Consider the following 22,729-nt stretch of genomic DNA (forward strand, 5'->3'; position numbering starts at 1 on the left):
TTTTATCAATTTTTGATAATGAATCAATGAATCACGCTGGGAAAACGCCAATACAGACCCAAAATCATTCTAATTAAACATGCAGTAAACCAGCGGAATAACCGACACATCTCTACAAAATGTAAAAAAGAATTTTAGATTGTTAGACCTTAGTTAAAAGGCAATCCGGGAGGGATGGATGAAGTTCATCGACAAAACATTGATCTGGGCTGTTAAGAATGTGATTGAGATCGACTGACGTCAAACTTACCTCAGAAATATCTGCAGTTTTGGGGTTTAACACAAACTAAAACACACAATTATAGTTTTATAGTTTTTAAGCTGAATCGGAAATGGTATATGGATGTTTATTCTGAGTGGATAAGGTAACCCAAACTATACAGTATCAAATACTAAGGGAAAACACGATATGTTTATTATTAAATTTAAAAAGCTGTAAATCCTTACTAAGAAAAAGATAAGTCCTTTCACTTCGGAGTTCCGAATGACACTGAAGACTGAACGATAAGTGAACGCTGAACGTATGGTGAACGCAAAATAAACGAACAGAGAGCGAACGCTGAACGCTTTGTGAACGGTGAACGCGAGCGCACGGTGAACGCTGAACGCAAAACTGTGAACGGAGAGCGAACGGTGAACGCACGGTGAACGAACGGTGAACGCACGCTGAACGAACGGTGAACGAACGGTGAGCGAACGGAAAAAGGGGAAAGTAGAACGTTTCAGGGACTGTATATCGTCAAATATATTTTCTGTGCAACAAGTCCGCGTAATTTTTGAACAGCCCTCGTATATATATATATATATATATATATATATATATATATATATATATATATATATATATATATATATATATATATATATATATATGGACCGCTCTCTGACAAAACCGAGAGAAGGGATAAGCACAGAAAGAAGAATGGACTATGAATTATCAGTAAGTAATATAAGTATGAAATGTTTATACAATGAAAGTTTGCATACATAAAAATTGACAATATTAAATGAGTTTGACTATTTTATAATCTTCATGCGTTCTTGTAACATACAGCACCTGTTCTCTGCAGCATTTGTAGGTTGGCAGATTAGCGATTGGCGAATTTAATTTTTTTTCTGAAATTTTCATGTATGAAACTGCAGTTCGTGTTAATATTTTTTTTCTCACTGTATTAATTTCTACGGAAGCCCGTTGCGGCCAGTTCAGAGAAAGAAATATTTATATATTTTAAACGCAAAACATTGCGTTTAATCGCAATAATCATTGCGTTTAAACGCAAAAGATTGTATTTAATCGCAATGTATATTGCGTTTAAACGCACAACACTTTGCGTTTTATCGCAAAAGATGGCGATTAAATGCAATCTTTTGCATTTAAACGCAATAAATTTGCGATTAAACGTAATAGTTTTTGCGTTTAAACGCAATAATATTGCGATTAACCGCAATACTTTTGCGATTAAACGCAATACTTTTGCGTTTAAACGCAATGATTATTGCGATTAAATGCAATAATTTTTGCGTTTAAACGAAATAGTTTTGCGTTTAAAGGCAACAATTTTTGAGTTCAAAGGCAATTATCTCTGTGTTTAAAGGCAGTCATTTGTATCAAACCTTGCAGAGTACAATGGACCCACGAATACTTATATCTTTTATTTCTTTCTCTTTTTACTTATGAGGAAATTGCGTATTGTTTAGCTTTATAGAATCAAATTTCTCCGAGCAAACGCTCTCTAAAAGGATAAATCACTGATAAGAATTTATAGAGGAGAAAAAAAATATCGGTAAAAACAAAGGCAACCTAAGAAAAAGACATGTCTTAAGCTTATTATTCTCTACATTCTAAATGAAGTTTTGGTCAGTTGCTCTGTTAAAAAACTGTCCCTTACGTTGCGGTCACAAGCTTAACCCATGTATAAAGGGATTTTTGGAAAGGACTGAGGAAATGTTGGAATACAACATGATGAATTATTTAGACTTAAATGTACATTCATAACCCTTCCCATGGTTGCATACAGTAAACACACATATGTGATGAATTTATATGAGATAAAAATCAAAATCAAATGAAAACATAATGATCGATGTGTACTACATGTATCAAATTGACAAGTGCTATTTATACCACTGAAACATTCTCTATAAGTTGTGATACACGTAAGCAATTGATCAGAGACTTCATTAAGAGTTTTGGGTTCTAATACATTTAAGACATTCAGGTTGTTAGGATGCCATTGTTTTTACTACAATTTTCAAAAACTGGAAAAAATTTTCAAAAAGACACAGAACAAATAGGATCTTCTTAAAGTTAAAGTGTCGAATCCTAGTACATGTACATGCAATTATGAGCTTTGACTAATTCATGTTTGATTTTGAAACTACAGTATCATTGTGTTTAAATGCAAAACAGATCCTTTTAAGGAAGGATTATTGCGTTTAAACGCAAAGATTATTGCGTTTAATCGCAAAATTATTGCGTTTAATCGCAATACTATTGCGTTTAATCGCAAAAGTGTTTTACGTTTAAACGCAATATACATTGCGACTAATCGCAATCTTTTGCGTTTAAACGCAATGATTATTGCGATTAAACGCAATGTTTTGTGTTTAAGCGCAATAATTATTGCGTTTAAACGCAATAAAAAATATTTCTTTCTCTGAACTGGCCTCAACGGGCTTCCGTAGATTTCAGTTCTTCATGTAGGCATTTTATATATTCACTAATCAGCAAATACTTCCACGTTTGCACTGCTGGTTTTTTTTTCTCTGTGTGTGTTTTAACGCCGGCGTTGCATCTGGATTTTACGTTATACATAAATATATATATATATATATTCCTGAATATTTCTCTAAAAGAATAATTAAATCAAATCAGTATCTAAACACTTAACATATTTTAATGTTATTCCAATGCGCGGATCTAGAGAGGGTCCGGACCTCCTCCCCCTCCCCCGAAATTTGTGGAGTAATCAAATATAGATAGTAAACTAACTTAAAACGACCTTGGACCCTCTTCCTCTCCTAAAAAACAAGGACACCTATTAAGATAGTAGGGGGAGTAATTCTTTTGAAGCTTAAGAAGTGAAGTCCACACCCCATCCCCGACCAACTCCTTTACGAAATAAGGTTTTCACGTTTGAAAGTAGTGTACGTTTTTTGTTCATGTTTTTTTTTAATTACTCGTCATCAAATTAATTATTTTTTACTGGGGTGGAACCCCTCCCCCCTGAACCCAAAATTTTAGATTCTTGCTTGATTCCGATACATAATGGAGGGATACAGAGAGAGTGGGATACTTATATGCCACCTGAACTTGGCTGGAGTGTCGCTAGCCAAGAGATTGTGATTCCCAAACCATTGCTAGCAAAGATGGACCAACCCCTTCCCTCATAACCAAATAAATTTTTAAAACATTCTCCGTCAAATCTGTCATTCTTATTATTTTGTACCTTTATTATATAACTATCATCAGTAAGTAGAAACTAACACTAACAAGTGTGTAAACAAATACGATTAAATCCAAAAAAAAAAAAAATAAATAAAAAAAAAAGTTTTTACAGTGTACTAACATTTGGGATAGATATAACATCAAATTAAACATTAGTTTAATATTAAATTAAATTTTGACATCTAAACAGCCATCTGTTTTTCCTAGTTTCGCTTTATGAATTTCTGAAGATCGAAAAATGCATGTCGTTTTAAGATATACAAAATCAGGAAAAGCTGGCAGAAGGGGAGATACTAACAAGACAAATTAAAAGCAAAGATGTTCACCTAAAATATGTCTCCAAGATGGTTGATTTTAATAGAGCATATCATCAAAAGCAACTCAACATAAACTCCGTCCGAATGGGGGTGGGGGGTGGGGGGGAGGGGGTGGGCAGGGGGGGGGGGGGGAGGGGGTTGACGATAAGTTCATGTCCTTTATCCGCTACTCAGGTGCCTTTGGGAAGTACATTACTTAGTTTGTGGTTTGTATTGAAAATACGTAATTCTTATATACCTGCATATATTAAATATATTTTATTGAATTTTACACACACTTCCAGTGCTCATGGAGAGATATGACCTAAAATTGCATAGTAAGAAAAAGAATCATCCTTCATGCTGTACTATATATAATATTCATTTATAAGAACCGGGGAATATTTTACAATTGTATACTTAACAATAGAAAACAAAGCTTATTAAAAGTTTTACCCCTCAACAAAATACTTTACAAAAGCATATACATGTAAAGCTAAGTTACGGTTGTTCCCTTTTCAAAAGTAAATTGACTTTTTTGGTTTTGTTTGTTAACATTTTCTTTTAGGCTGAACCCCCCCCCCCCTTTCAACTAAAATTAGCTCCTACAGCCTGTGCATATTAAGTTAAGTCTACTTTAATGTTATTTCTTTACACTTAATATCATTTTTAAAACTACTAGTATATGTAGCAAGTTAAATTTATGCGTGTTAGTTATTTAATAACTCTTCAAACATCATTTAAATAGTCTTAGAGTTCTGGTTTATTTACAGGAGCTTGGCAGTTTCAGTGGTCAACACTTCTCCTGTACACCATATAATAATCCAGTTACATCACAAAAACTGATTTTCCGATACCAATGAGTAAAACCTCGTTATGTTCTCAAAATGGGGTCACTCCATTTCGTGACTCTTTGCAAAATCCAGATCTTTGGGTTTCGAGTAGACGATATCCTAAAGCAGTTTAAAAAAAAATAAATCTTAACATGAAACTATAGTGTGTAAAGATACAAATACTCGTGGGCCAGATTCAATTCTTCGAACTAGTCGTTTTCTCATTACAGAACTTACAATTCATACTGATAATTGCAACCGCCAAAACAAGAAACAATTTATGATTGGAGTGCATGTATTTTATGTGTCATATTATGACGGGACAGCAGTACAAACAGTATGTATGATGCAACTACAGCGTCTTACACTTTGCAGCATAGCTGGTGGATTTGTTTTAATTTGTATCTTTACACTATGGTGTCCGGATAGGGCCATTTGCAAAAGCTCAACAGCGCGTTCAGAAAAACACGCCGTCGCGCTAACACACAACACGCTGTCACGCTAACACAAGTTCGCACAACACGCCGTCGCGCTAACACACAACACGCTGTCACGCTAACACAATTTCGCACAACACGATGTCGCGCTAACACACAACGCGCTGTCAAGATAACACAAGTTCGCACAACACGCCGTCGCGCTAACACACAACACGCTGTCACGCTAACACAAGTTCGCACAACACGCCGTCGCGCTAACACGCTTTCAAGCAACACGCCGTCGCGCTAACACATAACTCGCCGTCGGAAATAATCTTCACGGAAATAATGGTCTGCGCATGATCTAAAAAAATGGAAGAAATCTTAGAAGAGGTTGCTCTTTTACATTGTAAAGAGTTGTTTGAGGAACATAAGGTAGATTAATTGTAATAATTTGTACATTGAAAAGGAGGGAACTATACTGCTTTAATTTTTTTTAAAAGTTTATAAAAATCAAGTAACAAATATACGCGGGTCCATAACTTCTTCTGAAAAGGGGTGCACCATGCAAATTTTTTTATATGGACGCGTATTTTTTATCCTTTAGAGAAGGTAACTTTCATAATCACTTCATATAATGTTATGGCTTTTTAAGTCGATATGAGACAGTTTGTCATATTTGTCATACGCACTTGGGGATCGGTTAGAATTTTTCAGTACTTTCTCAGGGGCCAAAAATTGGCCCCGTCGGATCCTATTTCAAAAAAGCATGGTTCAAGTTCTAATGTTTTTTTCCCATTATTATACATATTATACTGAACAGTACCTATTTAATTCTTTTTAAGAAGCAAAATAGCTCTTTTGTCCGTAAATATTTTCTTATCAACTAATTAATAAAGGTTTGTTAATAAAAATAATGTTTATATACGTTGTTCAACATAACAACTTTTAATTTGAATTTTCTCCTTTTTGCAGATGTGTTTTAACTTAATATCACTTATCTATTGATCTACAAAAAAGGAAACAATAGGAGTTGTATGTATAATTATATATAATTATGTCAACTCCAATAGGATTTGGAAATTGTGCTATAGAATACTTTTGGGGTGTTCATTAAGTTTATAGATAGAACATGTTATCATCAAACAGATATTATCCAACAGACACTGTTTAGCCTGACTTTTAAAATGACGTCTTTCCACTTGCATTGCCAAAGTTCTGTAATTTACACAGTCGAATGGATTTTGGCTAGGTGAGAAAAATTAGGGGATCTTGCAGGGAGAGAAGAATTTAAAAGAAAGAATTACCACTTGTAAAGTGCCATGAAGAAAGATGTATATATACTCTGATGAAACTGAATAATATTAAATGACCATTACTGTCTTAGCCAAAAGCATTTCGCTGAATATTTTTGAGGTTTACATTGTCAGATGATGGACATCTATCCAAAAAAATCTAGTGTATATTCTATTGTGGGTGTCAATAATGTACTTTATGTACAATAACTAAAGGGGATGTTTGTTTTTCCATATACTTTTTAATTCATTTGTAAATTGTTTACAATTTATTTTATCAATATTTAAGCCTAATTTTTCTTCAAAAGAATTAAATCAAATGTTTGATTGCCAGCTCTTAGATTTAAACATAGAACCCAGACATAAGAGAAACATTATTGCATTACATGTTCTTGAAAAAAAAAATTATCATTCATTTTACTTATTTATTCATATTCCATTTTGTTAATATATGAAATTGAACTCCTTGGGTGACAATTAAAGGTTATAGGTGAGTCTATAAAGAAAATTATACTCAGTCACAATTTTGGCTAGGTGAGCTAAATAGTCCAGCTGAGACAGACTATTCTAAAGTTCTATTTCTTTTTCAGAAAAGTGACCAGAAATATATTGTTATATTGTAAACTACAGGTACCCTATGTTTTGTAATTTATAATATATATTTTCTCATTGAGATGGAATTGAGTTTTGTTGTTCCATTTTCATGCAAAACTGATCTTGTGTGATCATGATTTACGCAGTATTGCATTAAATAGCTCTTTTAAGAGAAGTAAATTGATGAGGAGATTAATGTTCTTAATATGTTAATGCTCATATTGAAAAAAAATGAACAGATCGATTTCTTGAAAATTGTTCTTCAATTATTGTAGGTTGAACCTAAAGAAGTACTAACCTTGACCGATGCCGAGTTTGAAAAACTTGGAGTATTGACAGTTGGCTGCAGAACCATTGTGCAATGTGTGTAATTATATAAATGTTAGAATATTTGCAGATCTATAACTCATTTTTGTTTGATAATAAGAAAAATATGATACATCAGTATTAATAATTACACATGAAAATGAAAATTATGCCTTAATATTTGCATTGATTAGATGCATGCTGTTGAATTTGAAACTTTTTTGATATTGCAGTGCCAGACTCTCCTACACTTAAAAAGTTAAGAGAACTAAGCTCTCACCGGAATATACAAAGGAAGCAATTCAGCAGGTCAAATAAAAAGTATATGGAAAAACACACATCCCCTTTAGTTATTGTACATAAAGTACATTATTGACACCCACACTAGAATATACCAGAAGAGTTCATGTTGGTTGGATGATCAAAAAAAGAAAAAAAAAAAAAAAAAGAAGAAAAAATTCTGTGTACTCGAGAGTCACTGTTGGTAAGGAGGTCATAGGTATACATAAAAGTACCACTTTAGCCGAAATGAAGGAGAAATTTCTAGAAATTTATTTTCCAAACGGTGAAAATAAGATACAGGGTCTTCAATTGAAGGACTTCAATTATTATATTGGAAACTATGCTGGAGATCCAATTCAGGACACATTAAGTAATGGAGACCCCTTCAGCTTGGAAGGTTATTACAATGAAATAAGAACTTACCCAATCAGATTGTACCTATTTACATCTGCAATCATATCACCAGGGGTGGATGAAGATTCTGTCATTATTAAAAAACAGTCAGTAAGTTAATTAATATATCTACCGGTATTTATGATTATCATTAAAATTGATAAATTTGTCCTTATGAAAATTCTTATGGTCAATTTCCTTATGATGATATCATGCAAGTTTTTTTTTTTTTTTATACTTTTAAATTATTTCTTATTCAGGGAGAACCACAGAAAAAAATCAGATTAACAAATGAAAAAGTTATGCAGGTAATTTTGATTTGTCTAGCCAATTGAAATGCAAAATTACTTTCAAGCATTTCAATTAATGTATGGTGCAGTTATTTCCCTTTTCTATCTCTGCCTTATTTTCAATCCCATATTTGCAGGAATTTATTTTCCTATAGGCCAGCATTTTTTTTTATTTTTAAGTTTACCGCTCAAAATTTTGAATTTTCAGAAAAAAAAAAAGAATTGGAGAAAAATGGAATTAAGCGGGTAAATAGGTAAAGGTAGATCTGCATAGTCCATAGCAGCATCATAGCTTGGTTTAGTGTAAAATTTATCAATAGGAGTGCCATTCAAAATGTTTCACCCGTTCAGAGGACAAATAAAATGCTGACAACTTTGTTGCACAATCACATGTTGGTGAGATAATTATGTATATGTATTCAAAAGTATCTGCATGTAAGTTAATTTTCTCCCACAGGTTAAAAACTGCCCAAGGTAGCTATAGCCAGAGACTTTGTTTAGGTCTCTGCTATAGGTTACAGTCTAAGCAACATTCTTCAGAATAGGATCACTTATGCATCAGATGTAATGAATAAAACTATGAGAGAAGTGAAGTTGATCATTTGAGGGTGAAATAAACAATAACCTAAAGAAATGAAATATTTCAACTATTAAAGAAAACAAGTATATACAAATATATACATGCATGTAGTATCGTTTTTGAATGTGGCAGCCAGAAAAATTATTTTACTCTTAATTGAAATTTTTTTTCCCTCACCCACCCACCCCTTCCCTTTCTGTTATATGATAGGAATATCTACATAAGGTCGCGAGTATATTTTTAGAACAATTTCTACACAATCACTTGTCACATATTTTTAAAAAAATGAAGATATCTTGAAAGAGTTAAAAAATTAGTATTTTGACAAACATCTCAAAATTTATATCACTGTCCCCAACTGGCAGACAATGAAATAAACAATTAAAGGTCCTACCTTCCTATTTGTAACCATTGTGTGGCCAGTGGCAAGGGGCCTGTTAGAAGAGCATCAAAAAAGAAGCAAAAATGAATGTACAAAAATAGATAATTTATCCATAGAAAAAAGTTTTATTTCCTCCTCCTACGGAACTTTTTCATTCTGGTGTTTGTAAACCTTAAAAAAAAAATGCTGGCCAATTATTAGGATGGGAGTATTACGATCCTGCAGCAGGAATTTTCTAGTAATTTAGGCAGGTAGTTTTCATATATATTATAGTAAATTAAGCTTTTCCACTGGATTTTAAAATCCTTCGAGAGTTTTGTTCAAATCCTATCAAGACATACACACAAAGAACATCACACTGTTGTTTTAATATTGGCCTGCTTGGACTGGTACCAGTTACAGACCAAATCTAAACAACGGTGTGATGTCAGGTAATATCATCAATTATTTTAATACCATTATAATTAAGATTTCTTTAAAAGAAGAATATATTTTGTTAAAGAAGCCTTACACTTGTTTTTCCGGCTTTTCAAAACTCATTCATTTCTATTTTTATCATGTTAGGCACTCACAGAGTTGTCGGACTTGGGTGTCAAACTGTCATCATTTAATGTACATGTTAAACAAAAAGAACGTTGTCTGGATGCATATAGAATTCAAAATTATCAAGAAAGAAACTTATTAAGTAGCTTGTAATGTGTGAAGTTTCTTCTGTAAATTTGTAAGTTTAATTTTCCCTAGATCACTGCATTTAAATTGATAATGAGCAAGTAAAAAAAAATACAGAATGTCATACTTTCTAGCTTGTCCATCCTTTTAACTGCTTCATTTTAACTATCTAATGTGAATCAGTTAAGGCTGATACACTACTCATAGGTATATTATATACTACAAGGAGTAAGTATTTGTCATAATACTCATATGCACTGATCAAGAGGTGTACATGTTCTGGACAAGTTATAAAATATATGTAGTAACAAAGCTTATGAGAAATAAATATTGCAGCCCCCCCCCCCAACCCCCACCCCACCCCCGGAAATCCTCCAAACCATTAGTTAGACTACAAGTAGACCTCAATGTTAATCCAAAGTTTATGTAGGATGTTTGCAGAAGAAAGCCCTTTGTATGGTTACAGACTGCCCCATCTATTTGCCTCATTTTGCATTGTTTTGACCTTTTATTTATTATTTCATTGAATATGTGATGAAAAGTAAAAAAAAATATTTCAGGATGAGAGTGATGATGAATTCGAAAGTCTGCCTAAACTAGTTTTGAAAAAATCAAAGAGAAGGAAAGAAGATAAAAAGGTATGTTTTAATTACTGATCAGTTGACATTGTGATAAAGCATTGCAGTAAACATTATCATTTTGAAAGGGTATGGTTGTCTTTGGCATTTCGATATATATATTCTAATTTCCTGGAAAAGAAAAGCTTTTGTGAAAAATTTAGGCATGTCTGAGGTCACAAGTTAATTAAGCTAAAACAATTTCAATTTCTTTTGTAATGTATATAAACAAGGCTCATATATATGTGTGAGTGTATATATATATATATATATATATATATATATATATATATATATATATATATATATATATATATATATATATATATACATAGGATTTTTATAGAAAAATTTAGGTTTTATTTTGTAAATGCAAGGGAAGGAAAAGAAAATAATTTATGAAATATGATTTTTTACCACATATCTTTGGTCTTTTATCATATGTCTTAATACTTTTAATTTTGCACCTCTCTTATATATCAAAAACAGTGTTTTATACTTTTGATGAACTTGATTCATTTGAGCATTTAAAACTGCAAGGATTTCCATTTGAACAGAGTTCTTTGTATCAAATCTTTCAGGTGAAGGAATCGGAGCCCAAAACTGCAACCATAGCTGAAATACCTTCAAATCCAGAAACAAGTCCATCAGTAATTGATTTTATCAACTTAATTATATTTATTTGATTTTTAGCTCAATTGAGCTGAAAGCTCAAGTAAGCTTTTCTGATTACTTTTTTGTCTGACAACCATCTGTAAACTTTTCACATTTTTGACTTCTCCAGAACCACTGGGTCAATTTTAACCAAGGTTGGCACAAAGCCTCCCTTGTTGAAAGGGATTCAAGTTTGTTAAAATGAAGGGTCATGTCCTCTTTCAAGGGGAGATAATTTAGAATTATTGAAAAATTGTTGACATTTTTGAAGAATCTTTTTCTCAAAAACATTGGCCAGAAAAGCTGTAACTAGTTGGAAAACATCCTCAGGCAGTATAGATTCAAGTTTATTCAACCATGGTCCCCACTGGTAGGGTGGGGCCACAATGGTGAAGTTGGTTCAAATTTTTACATAGGAATATAGAGATTAAATTTTTTTTAAATCTTCTTCTAAAACCATTAGCCTTGAAAAGCTTCAGTGAAAGCGTTTTCAAATAGTTTTTCAAAATCATGATCTTTGGGGGTAAGGTTGGGCCACATTAATGGGGGGGGGGGTCCATGTTATTTTATTATTGTACATAGGAAAAAATTTGAAATCATGCATTCTTAAATCTCTAATATAATATATGGTAATATTTATGTGCAAGCATCTTGACATATTGTTGATACTACATTGTCCAGATATTTTGTATATGACTCCATAAAGCTGATTTTGTTATGATTATTGTTGCTCAGGTGAGTGATGTGGACCATGGGCTTCTTTTGTATGCTCTCCTGTATGGATCATGCAATGAAGGAGTTGGGGTCAAGAGGTTAAAAGATATCTAATTGGTATATTGCGCTATTAAAGCATCAAAGAATTGTTTGTTTCCTCTTGAGTTTGGAAAACTGATCTTGAAGGTTAAGTTCATGTCCAATTTAATCTTTCTTTAAGAAAAAAAAAGGAAAATGATATGTCCTGAATGTAACATTTAATAGAAAATCAAAAGATTTATTTATATTCATTATGTTGATTGCATGAGTGCTGTATATAATACTTCAAAACTTATTTTATTAGCAATGTTGAGATGTCAATGCAGATGACACAAAATACATGTTTATATGTACAGTATGTTACAAAGAAGTATCAACTAATCATGCAGAGTCATTATAATTTAAGTCTGCATGATCATTCTTTCTAACATGTTTATTATAATTGTTACTCATAAACTTGATTTATAATGATTTGGGTATTGATTTTACAGGTCGAAGAATTGGAATCTGATCTCTCAGAATCAAAAGCACCAACAGTAAACAACATTAATTAATAGAATCAATTTACTGAAGCAACATAAACATGCAAAAAATCCAGTTATACTCTGTCCCAAGTTTCTGCTTCCACCACTGTTTGCTTTATATTTCGATGATGATTAATACATTTGTGCCTAAACTTCTTTCATCCACTGGAATGAAAAAGTCCAGATTTTCTGTTTTGAAATGCCCCCTTGTGTACTCTTCAGGTTTAAATACACAACCAAAAATAAGAAGACTATGGGGATTTTACATTACAAATGACATGAAAAGTACCCGGACGGTAACGTTGAAAAATTGTGTGAGGTGTCCCGAGTACTTCCGAATGAAGAAAAGATGTCAACATTTCCCGGCCCTTATAAATCTCCATAAGAAATTTGTTTTTGTTCATGTTAATTTCTCCAGGTAAAAATAGACGAAGTGACAATGATGAAATCTTGGAATTTTCCCCTTATATTGTTTTCAATTGTACTTCTTTAGCAGGTATGTGTGTTTTTGTTAAAATCCGTCAAAATGTGATGGAAACAGTAACCTGGGACAATTACATTTTATCAAATGATTCATTTATTATAATAAGTAAAATTTCCTGAAGTGAATTACGCGGGTATGTTAAGGCTACACCCAGAGATATCCTACTTGCCTTCACAATATGACGTCATAGTAAGCTGTATGACGTGAACTATAGAAATAATGATTTCTCAATATCTATCTTTAAAGTTTAATTTCAGGTCCAAGAAAAGAATGGAATCATTCAAAACATAAACTAAATCTTGTCGTTTTTGGGTGGTATAAATAGCTAATTATTTAGCACGGGGGTTAAATACCAAACCCATGACGTCATAAATCAAATATCAAATATTTGCCGAGTGAAATGAAAATTCATGTAAACAAATATATGAAATGGGAGTTTTAAGGCATATACCATGAATGTTATGTGTGATTCATAAGGAATTAAAGATTAAGAATCAGGTACGCTGATATATTCTTATCATGTTTTCTTATAATGAACATAGTCAGTGCTTTGAAATCCCGATCAGCCGTTCCTCTGTCGTTCTATAACAACAAAGATGCAAAATTTCAACACTACGCAACATTCTTTGAAATATAATTTTTGTTTGTATCGAAAGCTTGTATTCTATAGTACTTGGAAAGTGCTGCTAGAATCGTGTGGTTAACATGAATTGATAAAAATTCCTTGAATGTATGTATAAAATGTAAAAATTTTGGTACGGTTTCATGCAAAACTTTGGAATATTTTTTTCTGTGTCAGGAGAGTAGGATTCTAGCAGCACTTTTCATGGCCCAGTGATGTTTTTACATAATTATTTTCACTAAAAGAAATGAATTATCTCCGGGGTAGTGTTGAACTTTTCACTTTTTCATTAAGGCAATTTTTCTATTTATAGACGTCACGTGATGACGTCGTAGTGGAGTGCTTCTTTTAGCCTAAGACTCAATGACGTCTATACAATGGATAATAATAGTAAATGTTTTATCTATGGTTTTTCCGATTTATCAATGTTACATTTTACGAAAAAAGTCTAAATTCGCTGAAATATGATCTGGGTACTGCCTTAACATACCTGCGTAAGGTTAAAACAAATGTAGCTTATCAATGTTGGATTACATTTAATATTTGAACCAGCTGTCATATGAATAAATATTGGACAATCTACTGGTAGGATTCATAAGTCAATATATCATAATATTTTATGTGTCAAATTTTACAGACAGAAAAACAGGAGACCAAAAGCTCTGCTGATTCAGGAATACACATTCCATCTGATTCAGGAACCCCAACGGTAGTTTGATTAAATGAAATTTATTTTTAAAAAAACTAGGAATTGGCATTTCATAAAAAAAAAAAAAAAAAAAAAAAATGATATTTTCTATAATAACAAAATCTATTTTCTTAGGTTGTTTTCAACAAAAATGCTGACAGTGTTTCAAGACCCCTGAGTATCAGGTAAGTAAATCTGTCATCTTAAGGTAGCTTGCGGGTTTGCTGACATAGGAGAAAAATGTATCTAACTGCGCTCATGTATAACTTTTTATAAGATGTAAAAGTCAAGTTGAATGGCCTTCCCCATTATAAATTTTCTGAATCAGATGTGAAAACTCTGAACCTTTTATAATGCTACTCGTCTACCTGATTGGACATACATGTAAAATTGGATATGCATGTTTGACATGACTGTATTTGCCTTTGTTGCACATTAATGTAATTATATATCATTAATTTTGCTAGTTGTAATTTCAACGGATGTTAATTTTCAAAGCTAAGTTTTCACATCTTTTGAAATTTTGGCAATAACAATGTCACATGGTATGTAAGCGAGTCTTGTCCAATCTGCTTAATTTCTTCATATACATAATTATCCTGTATTGTACAAGGGCCCGCCCATTTTTTTCATTTTTATTGATTAAAAAGACGGGGTCACAAAACAGAATGGAATTCACTTTTACTGGGTCTAAAAATAATATTGATTACTAAATGCATCAGTCATTACAATAAGAAAATATCTGATCTATAGATACTAATCAGGATATGTCAATTATATGCACTCTTAATTGGATCAATTATAAAAATCACGATTGATTATTACTAAAAATGGGCTGCTGACATATATTATAAGATCTCATCCTTTAATAGACACTAATTTCTGTTCTTTAAGGTTGCAAAGGTGTTATTTGGATTTAGATTTGTGTAAAATCTTTTTTTTTTTTTAACTCTGATTAGGGTGAATTCAAAAAAAAAAAAATGACCAAACGCATATTTATCAATCCACACTAAAAATACAGGCAATGAAAATAGATTTCTATGTCTCAGCATATGTCTTTTGATAATGTCTAAATACCTGCCAAATATCTTATTGATATCTCAATTAACAAAAAAGTTATGCCCAAAAATGATGCTAAAATTGTCAGGAGTGCAACACCTTTTTGTGACATTTTGAAATTTCAATATTTTTTGGAGATCTGTGAAATAAATAATAATGCTTTCTGTTGAAAATAAAGACTTTCCTGATAATATTCAAAGTATTGAGCTTTAAATGTGAACTGTAGTAACTTTTGTTTAATCAGTTTGTTGTCATGGCTGATGTTTAAAAAAATGTTATACCATGTCAGGAGTGCAACAGAAAAAATGCAGTGTTGCCAAAAAACATCAATTGTAAAATTCTGAAAGAAAATTTAGACAAAAAAGAATTTTCAAAGCGTAAAACAATAACTGATATACATTTTAAAACTTAAAAATGTTAGATAAATGACAAACAACATTAATGAGAGTCAAGTATAGGTGCATACCCAATAATGTCAGGAGTGCAACATTTGATGTTTTGCCCGCAAGCATGAAAAAACTATTATCATTATATGATTTTCTGATTTTTATTTTGGATAATAAAGACACAAAGAACATTTTTACCATATAGATTTATCAATTACAGGATCTGTCTGTGCTTCAGATCTATATTTCTATGGTCAGGAGTGCAACACATTTTTTTTGAAGATTCAAGTTGTGTGAGGAAAACACTTCTATTCATGCTTAGAAGTATTCATTAATTAATAATGATCTTTTTCGTATAATTTAATACTAAATTATTGACGGTTTTATTATTAAAATCCTTTCTTTTTCAATTTTATCAGTTCAGATCTGTTTTCATCTTTTTTGTGATTTTTTTTAATGAACATTAAAAATAAACACACTAAAAAATGTCATAAAATTCAAGTAATTCCTCCTCAACTTCACTGAAACAACAGAACAATTTCCTATGTAATTTTCACTTCACAATTCTACTTTTAAGGCCCCAGTGCTTTTGGTCAGGAGTGCAACAAATATGTTAAAATTATAAATCATCCAACAAGAATAAAAATAAAGAAAACATGATGAGTAGAATTTTTCTGATGGATTACTGTGTTTGTCCTTTAAAGGAAAATATGCTATAAAATATATTTTATCCTCTAAATATATATTTTAGCTAGTTTTTTGGGCATATATAGGAAATAATTCCAGATAAAATGCGAATTTATAATACTTTCATCTGTTTTAATTATGAAGTATTGGACTATAAATATTGCACAATTTCATTACCACTTGAAGTTGCCAACACTTTTTTAATTTTTGTGTTCTATGGTTTTAATTTTAAATTTTACTGCAGTCAGGAGTGCAACAAAACTGCTTTATAATTACCAATGCTTTTTAACTATCTTTAGTAAAAAAAATAAGTTGAAAAAAATGTTTGATACTATTTGATGTTCAAAACACTATATCTATCAACAAATCACAGAAATTTTACAGTCAATTCAGGGAATAGTTTTCATCATTTCACATGTATTTTTTAATACAATTTACACATATTACACTTCGCAAATAATCATGTTTTAAGTTCTTCAAAGTATGAAAAACCTGCCGTAAACGATGAAAAATATCAAAAAGACAAATTGATTTACAAAGTAAGAATGGGTTATCGTGTGTTATAGTTTTTAAAACAATGTTAAATAAAATACATATCAGATGTCAGGAGTGCAACACAATAATGTAACATAGCCCTAACAAAAAAATACTATAGTAAACTATAGTTAACTATAGTACCAAAGTAAAAACTTTGGAACTTTGATTTACTATAGTAAAAACTTTGGAACTTTGATTTACTATAGTGAAAACTTTGGAACTTTGATTTACTATAGTGAAAACTTTGGAACTTTGATTTACTATAGTAAAAACTTTGGAACTTTGATTTACTATAGTGAAAACTTTGGAACTTTGATCTACTGTAGTGAAAACTTTGGAACTTTGATTCACTTCAGTGAAAACTTTGGAACTTTGATTTACTATAGTAAAAACTTAGGAACTTTGATTTACTATAGTAAAAACTTTGAAACTTTGATTAAGTACGTTAAATCCTGTGGAATTGTGTTTTTGATTCCCATTCTTTACATTTTATGATATTTCAAGTTTAAGATTCATAAACGCTTTAGAGAACATTTTTAAAACCCGACCCCTCCCCTAAAAGAATAATGTACAAGATATGAATTTTAATGTAAAGGTTGTCGCTTGCGCCGATAAATAAGCAATATTTATTTCAATGCATTTAATTTTAATGTTATGCAGATGTAACGTAAGTCTTATTTATGGAGAAAAAATAATATATTATTGTGTCATTTAGAATCAAAATATCTGCTTCATCAACTTCAGTCAACATGTATTTTTTTTTAAATTTATAAATGTAAATATTGCATTTGAATTAACTACTTTGTATATTTATATAAAGATGTACAACAAAAACCATCCCCAACCAACCTCATATCCACCCCTCCCCTAAAACGGCTAGATAATAAAAAAAAAATAATAAAAATACATAAGTTCTTAAACTAATGAAAAAACTTTGAAACTTTGATTAAGCATAGGGAAAACTTTGAAACTTTAATTATCTATAGTAAAAACTTTGGAACTTTGATTTACTATAGTGAAAACTTTGGAACTTTGATTTACTATAGAAAAACTTTGGAACTTTGATTTACTATAGTGAAAACTTTGGAACTTTGATTTACTATAGTTAACTATAGTAAACTATAGTTAACTATAGTTTACTATAGTATTTTTTTGTTAGGGAGGGTCACTTCAAAATCTAGTATTTTTTGTAAGAGAACTCATATATAAAAATTCTTTTTTGGCTTAGATTTAAAGAATTGACTTGAACGGACAAAAAAGTGAATTTTGGGGAATTTTATTCTTCAAATTTTTTTTCATATTAAAACTTTTCAAACCAGAATTGAAAAAAAAATGTAAAATAACAATCAAAAAGCCAGTTTTTTGTCATATATACAAGAGACTCAATCAAGGTCTAGATTTAATCATTTATACCCCTTTTACCATTCTGAAGCCTAAAAAACTATAATTTCTTGTGATTATGTATTTTAGAAAGTCTTTTAAGGTGTAATAATATTTTCTTTTTTCAAAAGAAATTTTACTAATAAAAATTCTGAAACTTTTTAATCTGATTGTCTATTCTATTGCCACTTCAGGATTTTAAGCTAGAATGTATGTGCAATACGATGACATAAGTGAAAAATATGTTTTAAGTAGTTGAATTTTTCCAAAAAAATTCAGTTTGGTGGTCATTTTTTTTAATTCACCCATTAGGTGAAAATAACATGGTCAGAATTTTTACATGTGTAATGGTCTCGAACCTTCATGTCATGAATAACGTATTTCATGTCATTCTGAGGTCAGCAGAAATATGTGACGACCAAATCTATAGATAAAATCAAAAAAATTTGCATTTTTAGTTCAATTTTAGGAAGCATATAAAGATATGCAGAATTGCAGAAAGAACTGAGAAAGTCTTAATATTCCATGAATAAGATTTTAAAAATTCTTTCATTATCTATAGCTATTCACTTCTACATTTTTAATCAGCATCTTTATGGATACATGTAATGTATAAACCGATATGTACATATTCACATTTGCAAAAGTATGTGTGCCATTGAAAAATTAATATCTTTTCCTGGTTTCTCCTGCAGGAATATGACAGCTGAAGAAATTCTTAAACAACTAAGAAATAATATAAAAGTTGATGGTAAAAAAATATTATTAATGTGGACAGGAACAATGTGTTGGCCACTAAAGATTCATTCAGAAGAGAAAAATTCATGGCTGACCAGCCATTATTTGTAAGATTTTCGGGAGAAAAAGGAATTGATGAGGGTGGTCCATCAAGGGAATTCATGAGAATGATTATAAAAGCAATGTCAGAGTCTGCAATATTTGAAAGGGAGTCCAGAAGGAAGATGCTGTTGCAAAACCTGTTAGGTATCTATAGTTTTGATATTAATTAATTCTAATAACAGTATAGGGTAATGGATAAAAAAAAAATTGTAAGATTTATTATCCTCATCCCCAGGGCCCATAAATTTGGGGCTACCGGTAAACTGTTAAAAAAATGAGATGCTTTGTCTTTTTTGCTCTCTATATTCCTTGGCATCAGAAAAGTAAGTGCTTCGTTACGGTGTTCAGGAAAGGCAGCCACGATCTCTAAATTTGTGGAATTTGTGATCCAAAAATTAGGGGTTATACATGTAATTCTGGTGTTGTGGTGGACTCAGACCATTAATCATATAGTAAATTTACATTCATTCTTTAAAAATCCGTTTCTCGGTCCACTTCTAGGTATTTATTATACAGTATTTCCATCACATTATGACTACCCGGCTATTTATAACTATGCCTTAGACATTTAGATGCCTCCTTGCTTGGCAGCATCATAACACCCCCTCCAGAACTCTCTGTTTCATGATTTTTTTTTTAAATACACAAACATATCTATATATATATATATATATATATATATATATATATATATATATATATATATATATATATATATATATATAATCCTATTCAATTTATATTAATTTACATAAAATTAGACCCATGAAGCTCTTCTAGTTTAATTAAGTTATGTGCAACATTGTCTTTCTATGCTGGAGTGTTGAAATTGTGAGCTAGTTCACTTTTTTCCTTAATACTTCTTATTTTAGCTGAAGATAAGGGTGATTATGAGACCTAAGGGATGATAATAGCTTATAGCTTGGTGCATGGTGGACCAGCACCAAGATTTATGTCAGAGTTCATGTTTGGGCTTTTGGCCTATGGGCCGGATTCAGCAGACCAACCACAGATGACATTGTTGGTGATGAATACAAGAAACAAGTTCAACTGGTATTTTTGATTTATAAATTAAATTAATCCTTTTTTGCATGACAATTATTTTTAATCAAAATATTACTTTAAGTTTTGTGTAAGCATCTATAGCTATAATGAGTAAATTTTCTGTATATAATTATAATTGTTTTTAGCTCTACTGGTCAAAGACCAGAAGAGCTTGTGCGATAGTAGGGTGTCCATCGTCCGTCCTTCTGTCTGTCTGTCTGTCCGTCTGTCTGTAAACAATTTTTCAAAACGCTACTCCTCCTATAGTTTTCGTTTGATTTCAATATATCATGGCACTGAAGTAGACTACATTAAGATACATAATTCTATTTATTGTTGCATGTTGCAAAGTTTCAAATCCAAGTGCTACTTTTCCTTTTTTATACGTACAGACCAGTAGAGCTAAAGTGTCATCAGAGACTTCTGGTTTTTAAATGCAGTAACACTTTCAATTTCTATCAAATTAATTGCACAAACTATATTAATGAATGACCTGAACTAAATCCTGCATATTCATATCTATCAGATATTTACCCTCATTAATCAAGGATATCTCCCATGTTTTAAATTTTTGTCCCCCGTTTTCACGAAAGCGAGGGGACATTAAATCTCATTCGTCTGTCCATCCGTCAGTCTGTAAGTCTGTCCGTCTGTCACAAAAACTTTAACCTTGGTCATATCTTTTGAATGAGAAGAGATAGGACTTTCATATTACACATGTGTATCACCTGTGACAAGACCTTTCTAAATACACTATGATTTTTGACCCCATGACCTTGAAGTTTGACCTACTTTTAAAAAAATTACATATCACTTTAAATTGGCCATAACTTTTGATAGGGGTTTCATATTAAACATGTGTATTACCTGTGACAAGATATTTCCAAGCATGCTATGATTTCTGACTCCTTGACCTTGACCATCATGTTTGACCTAATTTTCAAGAAATTCAACTTTGGTGATAACTTTTGAATGACATATGATAGGGCATTCATATTTGACACAATATGCCATAAATAATGACATCTCACCCACAAAGACACCAAAAGCGGGGGACCACAATTCTTTGAAACCGTTTGTTGATATTACACTGAATGATTGTTATCTATATTACCCATTACCTGTCTGCTCAGTTCCTGTATTGCTAAATTGGTTGCAGATATGTTTCCAAAAGAAAAATCTTTGTTTCAGATTGAAATGTCAACAGATATTTCATCTTTTTTTGATGCTGTTGATCCAATGAGGCCACTTTTGGATTATATTGGTGCTCTTCCATTAGCTGTGCCAAAAAATGAGCTTGTCCATGCTTTATGTAGGCATATAGCTGTCACAAGGATTGAGAAGTCACTTAAACAGTGAGTTTACGTAACTGTGTGTGCTTTTTACCTCACCTGTATATAAAATGTCAGAAATAGACTTGCATGCAAGGATTCTCTCATTAAGTAATGAACCTTTATTGATGGTTATTTAAATGACTTAAAATATATGGTTTGGAATATATGATTTTATTAAAAGGTTTGGCAAATTAATTGATTATAATTAAAAAAAAAAGTTATAGTTTATTGTGTATGGTAATTGCTTTTTCCTGGGGTAAAGTCAGCGAGATAAAATAGGGGTTAATTGACTTGTTACAGGATGAATTAAGAATTTTTATCTCAAAATCCTAATTATCTTGTTTTGCAATTCACCATAGGTCTACAATGCCTTGGTGTACTTGACAGGATTAGAAATTATCCTGATGCCATGAGAGGACTCTTTGTCCATAAAAGCGACCTTCTTCTTGATGCAGTGGAAATGGACAACATGTTCCTTGTTGAGTTCTCTGAAGAAGTCAGTAACAAATATATAAATGAATTAAGAATACAGACTTACTGGAGAGATTATTTAGTTGAAATAGAAGGTATTTATTGTAAATGATAGGAATAGGATCCAGACTTTTTAGCTCACCTAAACTGAAGGTTCAAGGTAGCTTTTCTGATCACCTGTTGTCCATCTGTCCGTCCGTCTGTCTGTAAACTTTTCACATTTTTGACTTCTTCTCTTACAAGAACCACTGGGCTAAATGTATATAACCAAACTTGGTACAAAGCATGCTTATGGGACGGGAATTCTAAATTGTTAAAATAAAGAGTGAAACCGTTTCAAAATGAAGATATATAATCACAAAACAGTGAAAAGAATGTGTGTGTCTTTAAAAAACTTTTTCGCGAGAACCACTGCACCAGAAATGCCAGTAATTTATACCAAAGCTTGTACATGTTTATATAGTGAAGATTCTTATTTGTTAAAACCATGACCTCCAAACCAATACAGGGACCCAAAAGATAATAAGATGGGTCAGTTGAGGTCAAAATAAAAAAAAAAAAAATGTTTGTTTGCCCTTTTCTGACCCAGATTTTTAATGATGGGTAGGTAGGTAGGAAAAATATTTTATATTTTCTTCTTAAAATTATGACAAGAAGCATAAAGGTCACAATGCTCGACTGCGTCATTTTGCTATTGCTGCACTTCAAAAGGTTGTTTTTGAAAAATCTTCCTTCTACATTTCCGTGAAAGATTGTGGGTCCAAGTCTCATGACATAATCAAACTTTAGTCTTCGATCATTACATGAAGATTCTGAATATCAGTATGACTAACGTGGCCTTGCTATTCTTAAGGAAAATGTT

At 31.5% G+C, this 22,729-nt stretch overlaps 1 pseudogene; it reads left to right on the plus strand.

Moving 5' to 3' along the window:
- The first annotated feature begins 5,368 nt into the window (after positions 1 to 5,368).
- On the plus strand, positions 5,369 to 21,979 carry LOC133178611 (G2/M phase-specific E3 ubiquitin-protein ligase-like; annotated as a pseudogene).
- The last annotated feature ends 750 nt before the right edge of the window (positions 21,980 to 22,729 follow it).

Source organism: Saccostrea echinata, unplaced genomic scaffold (genome assembly GCF_033153115.1).
Source record: "Saccostrea echinata isolate AGI-Se365-2 ecotype Australia unplaced genomic scaffold, CSIRO_AGI_Sech_v1 ptg000003l, whole genome shotgun sequence".
Classification (NCBI taxonomy): domain Eukaryota; kingdom Metazoa; phylum Mollusca; class Bivalvia; order Ostreida; family Ostreidae; genus Saccostrea; species Saccostrea echinata.